The sequence below is a fragment of the Fukomys damarensis genome, unplaced genomic scaffold (genome assembly GCF_012274545.1).
Source record: "Fukomys damarensis isolate Sample0158 unplaced genomic scaffold, DMR_v1.0_HiC HiC_scaffold_39, whole genome shotgun sequence".
Lineage (NCBI taxonomy): Eukaryota > Metazoa > Chordata > Mammalia > Rodentia > Bathyergidae > Fukomys > Fukomys damarensis.
Genome location: NW_022900951.1, coordinates 79000312 through 79009861, shown reverse-complemented (window position 1 = coordinate 79009861; position 9550 = coordinate 79000312).

The window sequence follows — 9550 nt, the reverse complement described above, 5'->3', positions numbered from 1 at the left end:
TTTTTTTTTTTTTTTTTTTTTTTTTGAGACAGGGTCTTGGTAAATTGAACCGAGATTGAGCTTGTGATCCTCCTGCCTCAGTTTCTCAGAGTGCTGTGATTATAGTACTGAGATTACTACCAGTTTCTTGTTCATTTTTTTAAAGTCAGTAACACGTGACTTTTACATTGAGACAACAAAGTGGTGGCGTTTTCACCTGAGTGGACAAAAATTTAAGTGGGAGGAAAACACCCAACAAACTTCAATTTCATTATATTTATTTGTAACACAAGAAAAATGTTTCTACTGTTTAAAGCAAAATAGCTTTTAAAACACTAACTTGTTTTAAAGTTGAAACTGGAAATTTTTACATAACTTATAATTAGTCCAAGAAGAAATGACCAGTTGTCTAATCTGGGCATGTTAACACAAATGACTCATTTATGTTTTCTACTATTGGATCGACTTGCAACTTGGTAAAATAAAAGCATGTAATTAGTGAAAATAGGCATACTTCCAGAACTGGTATACAGATACAATGCAATCCTGATTAAAATCCCAGAAGTATATTTCACAGAACAAGAGAAAACAATCAAAAAATTCATGTGGAACAATAAGAGACCTAGAATAGTAAAAGCAGTTTTAAGCAATAAAGATAAGGTAGGGGGTATCACAATCTCCAACTAGAAACTATAATACAAAGCTACTGTGATTAAAAAAAAATAGCATGCTATTGGCAAAGAAACAGACCCAAGGATCGGTGGGATAGATTAGAAGACATAGAAACAACTCCAGACATTCTCAGCTACTTCATCCTTGACAAAGGAGCCAACCATCCTCAGTGGAGGAAAGACAGCCTCTTTAATAAATGGTGTTGGAAAAACTGGATCTCAACCTGCCAAAAATTAAAAGTAGACCCCTATCTTTCACCATGCACTAAATTAAAATCCAAGTGAATTAAAGATCTAAATATTAAAACAGAAACACCAAACTTGCTAGAAGATAAGTGAGGTAGAACTCTCAAAGACATTGGAAAAAGAAAAGACTTTATGAACAAATCCTCAATAGCATGGGAACACAAAGAATGAACAAGTGGGATCTCTTCTTATTAAAAAGTTTCTGCACTGCAAGAGAAACCACCAACAGAGCTAAGAGACAGCCTACAATGTGGGGGAAAATTTTTACCAGCTGTTCCTCAGAAAAAGGTCTAATATCTAGAAGATATAAGAAACTCAAAAAAATCAGACCCCCCCAAATATAAAGACCCAATTCAATAATGGACATGTTAAATAAACAGACATTTCTCAGAAAAACAAGTACAAGCAGCAAAAAGAAAAAGAAAAAGAAAAGTAAAATGTCCAGCATCACTGGTCATCCAAGAGATGCAGGTGAAAACAACACGAAGATTCCACCTCATCCCACAAAGAATGGCTGCTATCAAGAAATCAATAAAAAATACTGGTGGGCTGTTGGGAGAAAGAACCCTTCTTTCTCCATTGCTGGTTGGAGTGCAGACTGGTGCAAGCACTGTGGAAATCAACATGGAGATACATTAAACACCTAGGATTAGAGGTTCCATTTGACCCAGCCATCCCTCTGCTGGGTATCTTTCCAAAAGAGTTAAAAGAATCATACCACAGTGATATATGCATACCCATGTTTATAGCAGCACAGTTTATAATAGCTAAAACTTGGAAACAGCCCAATTGCCCATCAACTGGAAACCGAATAAAGAAGATGTGGGTTTTTTTTAATAAAATGGAGTACTATTCAGCCATAAAGAATGAGAAACTAGAGACCTTTATAGTTAAATGGAAGCATATTGAGGCCATACTCTTAGGTGGAATAAATAGGACACACGTGTGAATACCAAGTAGGTTCTCTGGTGTGAGAAACTAAAAGTGTAAATAATATCCAAATGGTATAATTGGCAATGTGAAATAGGAAGAAAAGGTCTAAAGGAGTAGGGGAAGTGGGAAGGGTAGGGGAAAGGAAAGAAGGGAAAAGAAACAATATGAGAAAAGGAAAAAATGGAAGCAAAGTCTTTGTAAATTGGGAAGGGTGGAGGGGGTGAAGGGAGGGCAGGGGAATGGGGAAAAAATAAGAACCAAGATACATCATGTAAAGGTACAAGATCCCAATGATGAGTGTAACTGTATTGTATACCTACAATGTACCAATAAAGTTAATGAAAAAAAAGAAAAGAAAAGCATGTCTTTAAGTGCCCAAAGGCTTGGCTGACTGCTATGTGAACCTCTCCTGATTTGATGGCTACTCTGAACACCTGCCCCTGGATTTGATTCCAGTCTAATAAAGCAGAGGCAGCTGCCAGTGAGAGATGCAGAAATTGTTGGAACGCCCCCCCCGTCAAGAAGTGATGAAAGTACTAACCTCTAACCCCTCCCAAATTCCAGAGCCTCTGTTCCCCTATATTCAGGCACCTATGTGTTAATTCAATCCACAAATATACATGGATTGATGACCAAGATGATAAATGACACCTTTACTCGGATGACCAACCTGAATAAATATGTTTGTCTCCTTCACTTCCTCTCCCAAATTCTCAGAGTTAACTGAAGCATAGAAGGGACTGCTGTTAGCATCTACCTCTCTGCTTTTATTCATGGTGCCACTGATACCACATGACCTGAGAGATGCAACCTGTCGGGCCTCTCATTTCTAGCCTCTCCAACTCCAGGGGACCCAGGAAGAAGCTGAACTTATTGCAGAGTCACTTCCTGCCAGTCAACCTTGGTGTCTTCTCAGCTAAATATATGCCCAGGCCCAAAGAACAATCCCCACTGACCACACTAAACTTACAGAAAGCTTTATATTAAAGTTGTGTTCATAAATTTGTTCATTTTATTGATGGATTGATTGATGGTACTGGGGATTGAACCCAGGACCTTGTGCATGCTAGGCAAGTGCTGTATAAGAACTCAAACAGCTGGGCTTGGTGGTGCATGCCTGTAATCCCAGCACTCGGGAGGCTGAGGCAGGAGGATCACAGTGAGTTCGAGACCAGCCTTGGCTACATATAGTGAGTTCCAGGTCAGTCTCAACTACATAGTGAGATAAAAAAAAAAAAAAAAAAAAAAAAAAAAAAAAGAACTCAAACAATGCAGCAGCAAAAACAGAAAACGAAATAATCAATTTTGAAAAAGGACCTAAATAGACATTTTCCCAAAAAAGACAGAAAAATGCCAACAGATGTAGAAAAAATATTCAATAAGGAAATGCAAATAAAAACTGCAATGATAAATCACCCCGCTCCACTAAGAATGGCTGTTATAAAAAAGACAAAAGATTTTTTACTTTTTTTTTCTTTTCTTTTCTTTTCTTTTTTTTTTTTTTTTTTTTTTTTTTTTACGGGGATTGGATTTTGCTCTTGTGAGGCAGGTGGCAGATTTTTTTTTTTTTTTTTTTTTTTTTTTTTTTTTTTTTTTTTTTTTTTTTTTTTTTTGGTACCAGGGATCGATCTCGGGTCCTTGTGCTTGTGAGGCAGAAGGCAGAACCACTGAGCTAAATCCCCAGCCCTACATTATCTATATTTTGTACATCTAAAAATAAATGATTTATTTTACAAAGGAAAAAGATACATTATATTTAGATCAGATTTGAGAGGATTTAATCAAATATAGTGTACTGAACATATTATGGTTAATTTATGTATCAAATTGATCAGGATGTGATGCCCAATTGTTTTATCAAAATCTATATTAGAGCCTGGGATTTAGCTCAGTGGTGCTGCTGCCTGCCTCACAAGTGCAAGGTCCTGAGTTTGATCCCTGGTACAAAAAAAAATCTGTATTAGATGTCACTATGATAGTATTTATATCTATGATAATTACATTTGAATCAATTGACTTTAATCAAAGCAGATTATTCTGCACAATTTGAGTGAGACATAGAAACACTGAAGGCCTTAAAAACAAAAACTACAAAAAAACGTTTCTCAAAGAAGAAGGAATTGTGCTTTAAAACTGTAACATAGAAATTTTCTGAGTTTCTATCCTGTTGGCCTACCCTGTGAATTTTGGAGTAAAGCCTGTAACATCCCACCTGAATCTCTAGCCTGCCTGCCTGCCCTGAAAATTTCAGCCTTGCCAGCTCCTTAGAAGTGTGTCTGTCTGTGTGTGTGTCTGTGTGTGTATGTTCTGTTGGTTCTATTTATCTGAAACCCCCCAATTTGGGTACTGAGAATGGTACAGTGGGAACATAACCATAACTGTAAATTTCAGAATTTTGAAATAAGTTTTCTAATTAGGTTAAAGAAAGACAATAATGACTATTTCGAATATTAAAGAGAACACTAATAGTCCATATCATGATGATGCAAGAGAGACACATAATGGGCTCATGAACAAACATGCCATGGGTGACAGAGATGGGCTCAGCAACGTGGATTTTTTTATGCAGAGGGTGATCAGGCTACAGTCATGCCTGAGCGCACAATAGACCAACATTAAAGACCAAGAATAAGTCCTAAATATGGTTCCATTTCCCCAGAGTAATCAGACAGCTATCTGGTGGAAGGTTGTTTACATCGGACTGCTTCCATCATGAAAGGGGCAACATTTTACTTTTACTAGAATAGGCGTTCACTCTGGATATGGAATTGCCTTTGCTGGTTACAGTACTTCTGCCAAAAATATCACCCATGGATTTATGAAATACCTTATACAGTAACCCACTCAAAATACTCCCCCTTGCTTTGAAAAAAACTTATACCATCACTGTTGACACTTTCTGAAGCAGTTCTGGAAGTCCTCTTTCTTAAGTGACTTTACAAGGTGTGACTCAAAAAAATGTAGTGAAAGCCAGGGGTGGTGGCACATGCCTGTTAATCCCAGCACTCGGGAGGCTGAGGAAGGAGGATCACTGTGAGTTCGAGACCAGCCTCAGCTACATAGTGAGTTCCAGGTCAGTCTCAATGACGTAATGAGACCCTGTCTCAAAACAACAAAAAAAAAAAAAAAAAAAAAAAAAAAACAGATGTAGTGAGAGCCAAGTATGGTAGTACACACCTGTAATCCCAGCACTTGGGATGCTGAAGCAGGAGGATAGCCATGATTTTGATGCCAGCCTGGGCTACATAAACTACATAATGACACCTTGTCTCAAAAAAATTTTTAAATGCAGTGAATTTTGCTGTCAAGTGTCATCTAGCAGAAAGCCAAGCTTGTAAAAACGTTGCAGTGCATTTTCATCAACCGTATTCACCAGATCTGGCACTATGCAACTTCTGCCTTTTCCCCAAAGTCAAACCAACCATGAAAGGTAAATGTTTTCAGTGAATTTAGGACACTGAGCTAGTTATGACAACACAACTAAAGACACTCATTAAATAAGTCTTCCAGAACTGCTTCAGAAAGAACAATGGGATACGTGTGTTTAAACAAAGGGGAAGTGTTTTGGGATGATTAATGATAATGTATCTTTTACTGTAATTTTTTTTATGTTTATTTGATACAGGTTCTCACTATGTAGTTGAGACTGACCTGGAACTCACTATGTAGCCCAGGCTGGTCTTGAACTCACAGTGATTCTCCTGCCTCAGCTTCCCAAGTGCTGGGATTACAGGTATGTGCCACCATGCCAGGCTTACTATAATTATTTTTATTTAACCATTTATTGTATTTTTAGATTGTACCTCATATATAATGAATGCATAAATATTCATATATAATTTCCTATTGTTTCTATTTCTTTATAGAACCTTGACTGATAACAATACATTTATCTCAGGTCTATATTGAAATCCTATTACAATAACAGGAGGGAGGGGAGAAAGTGGGGAGAAGAGGAGGGAGGAAGAGAGAAGGAAGGCAGGAGGGTAGGAGAAGGAAGGGAGGAGGGGAGGAGAGCTAATAACAATGGTCATCTGCTTGGAGAAAAAGGAGTACTGAGTAGGACAATAACAGGAGGAAGGTTTCATACTACATTTTTATTATTACTTTGAACCATGCAGATATATTGCCTATCAAAAGAATAAACATAATAAAGAACAAGCGTGGCATCCGACTTCTCAGCAATGACACTAGAAGTTAAAAGACAAAAACTAGAGAATTTCTAACTCAAAATTCCATCTCCAGTCAAGCTATCAATCAAGTATTGGAGTAAAATAATGGAATTTTCAGATTTGAAAGATTTCAAAAGTTTGCTTTGCATATACACTTTCTCAGGAAGGTGCTTGAACATATCCTCTGCCAAAAGAATACATAAGCCAAGAAAGCAGAAATGAGATCCAGGATACAATTAATTCAGTACAATGGTGAGCAAGAAGAACCACCAGATTTGTTGTGAAAAGAGATTCCAAAAACAAATGCTTTGTGGGCTGGGGATTTAGCTCAGCGGTTCGGTGGCCTGCCTTGCAAGTGCAAGGACCCAAGTTCAATCCCTGGTATCAAAAACAAACAAACAAACAAACAAAACAAAACAACAAAAAAAATGTTTTGTATGCCTACAGTGCAAGCAGTTCAGTTTGGAGCAGTTTCCTAACAGAAACTTTGTCAAGAAGATGGAATTGGTAGACTCTCTAATGTATTTGAACATAATGAGAGAGGAGTTACATAAATGGGAGGATATTCAGGAGATAACTTGATGAAAATACATGGAAAAAGGAGGAGGGATAGATTAAATGTAGAGAAAGCCAAAAACTATACAGCATAGGACAACTAATCTTACTATATTATGTGATCTTTTTATCAATAGAACTGTTATGGTTTGGACCTTAAATATCCCAAAAGGTCATGTTTTGAATGCACTATTGAAAGTGGGGGAAACTTTAGGAGGTGGGGTCTATTTGAAGAAAGAGCTCATTGAGGGGTGTGCCCTTGAAGGGAATATTGGGAACCTGGCTCCTTTCCTTCTCTCACTCTCTGCTTCCCAGCTTTGCACAGCCACACCCTTCTGCCATGATGTTCTGCCTTGCCCCAGGCCCAAAATCCATGGAGCCAGTTGACCATAGATTGAAACTTCTGAAGCCATGAATCAAAATAAATCTTGCCTCCTTTTTTAAGTTGTCTATCTCAGGCATTTTGTCACAGTGATGCAAAACAAACAAGCATGTATTTAGTCAAAATAGCAATGTCAATATAATCAAAATAACAATAAAACAATTGGGAAGGCAGAGTATTGAAAAATCTGAAAATGTATGATCAGAACAGGTGGGGGTGTAAAATAGCTAAACTCTCACATCCCATAGGGGGAAATCCGTGATTAAAACTCAAAAATAAAAAAGCAGCAATATAAGCACATTATTTAGACATAGTGCCAAAATAGTTACCTAAAAGAGTTGAAACTGAGTGGTTCTAGGAGTGAGATAAAGAAATAAGGATATTGTTGCTTTCCACAGCAAGCTGGAAGGAACCAAATTGTCATCCAAAATTAACATATTAATGCCCTAACCCCAAATGTGACTCTATTCAGAAATAGGGCCTTTAAGGAGGTAATGAAGGTCAGAAGGGTGGGGCCCTATTCTGACAGAACTGATGTTTTAGAATTAGAAGACATACTAAAGATCTCTTTGCCACTTGTACACAAAGAGGTCATATGAAGGCACAGTGAGGTGGCCATCTAGAAGTTAAGAGAGGCTGCTGCTGGGCTCCTCTGGCATGCTGGGTTAAAGGGGCGGGCCTGGTATAATTGAGGGTGTGAAATAAGAAGAAAATGTCTAAAAGGGAAATGGGAAGGGGAGGAGAAAGGAACTAAGGGAAAATAAAAAAATGTGAAAAAAGGAAAAATGGAAACAAAGTTTTTGTAAATAGGGAAGGGTGAAGGGACTGCAGGGGTGTGGGGAAAAAACAAGAACCAAGATATATCATATAAAGTTACAAGATCCCAAAGATAAATGTAACTATATTGTTTGCTTTAATTGTACCAATAAACTTAATGGGGAGAAAAATAAAAGCCAAGAAAGGCCACGCCAACAGCCAATCATGATGGTAACTTGTTCTTAGATTTCTAGTCTCCAGAACTATGAAAAACTGAGTCTATTGTATAATCCATCCAATCAGCCTTATTTTGTTATTATGGCAACTCAAGCAGACTAACACACCAGCCTTGTAGAATTATTTGATTCCTTAAACTCTATGCATGTATAGCTTTGATTTAAAAGTAATGTTTTTAAATTTGAGGGGAAATGACATCAATCAACACTTGAAATACCATCACTTGAAATACCAAATAATTACCAACCATGTGTGAGGATAGAATAAAGGCATGTTCAAACATGCAAAATATCAAAATATTTACATCATATACATCTTTTCTTAATGACCTAAATGTGCTCCACCCAAATTAGTTCATATATCAAGACAAAAGTAGGCATAAGTTTTAGGAAAAGCCAGATACATCATGAATGAGAGACTAAGAAATTTCCAATGTGATGACAAGGGAATCTCCAGGATAATAACTATACCTTTGACTTAGAGAACAGTCTTCCTTAATATAGCAGAAAAATCAGAACTAACCAGGAACTGATAGATGACTACTGGGATTCACCATACTGGGATTAGTTGTATCTCCACTAATAAGCTTAAAGGTGACTTATTTATAGGTATATTAAAATTAAGCAAACTAAAACAACCCCATCCACCTTATCTTTGACAAAGGGGCCAAACACATCCACTGGGAGAATAGAAAGATAACGAAGAACTCTTGAGGACATAGGGGTAGGCAAAGACTTCATGAACAAAACCCAGAAAGAATCACCAACTGGGATCTCACCCTATTAAAAAGCTTTGCACTGCAAAAGAAATCACCAACGATGTCAAGAGACATCCCACAGAGTGGGAAAAAATTCTAACCAGTAGTCTCTCAGACAAAGGAACATACAAAGAATTAAAAATATCAGAACCCTCAGAGTTAAATACCCAATCCAAAACTGGGTATCTGAAATGAATAGACACTCTTCAGATGACAAAGTACAAATGGCAAATAAATATATGAAAAAAATTCAATATCACTGGCCATCTAAGAGATGCAAATTAAAACAATGTTGAGATTTCATCTCACCCCAGAAAGAATGGTTAATATCAAGAAATCAACCAACAACAATTGCTGCCAGGGATTTGGATAGAAAAGAACCCTTCTCCACTATTGGAGTCAGGGCAGACTGGTGCAATCACTGTGCAGAGAGTCTTCAAAGAACTAGAATTAGAGATCTCATTTGACCCAGCTATTTCTCTTCTGGGTATCTTCCCAAAAGAACTAAAAGAATCATACCACAGCAATATATGGGCACCCATGTTCATAGCAGCACTGTTTGTAATATCTAACTCTTGGAAATAACCCAAATGAATGGATAACGATGTGGTTGTTCCACATAATGGAGTACTACTCAGCTATAAAAAAGGATAAACTATCTGAAATGAACAGACATTTCTCAGACAAAGAAGTAAAAGCAGCAAATAAATATATGAAAAAATGTTCCACATCACTAATCATTTGAGAGATGCAGATGAAAACAACACTGAGATTCCACCTCATCCCAGAAAGAATGGCTGCTATCAAGAAATCACACAATAACAAATGTTGGCGGGGTTGTGGGGAGAAAGGAACCCTTCTC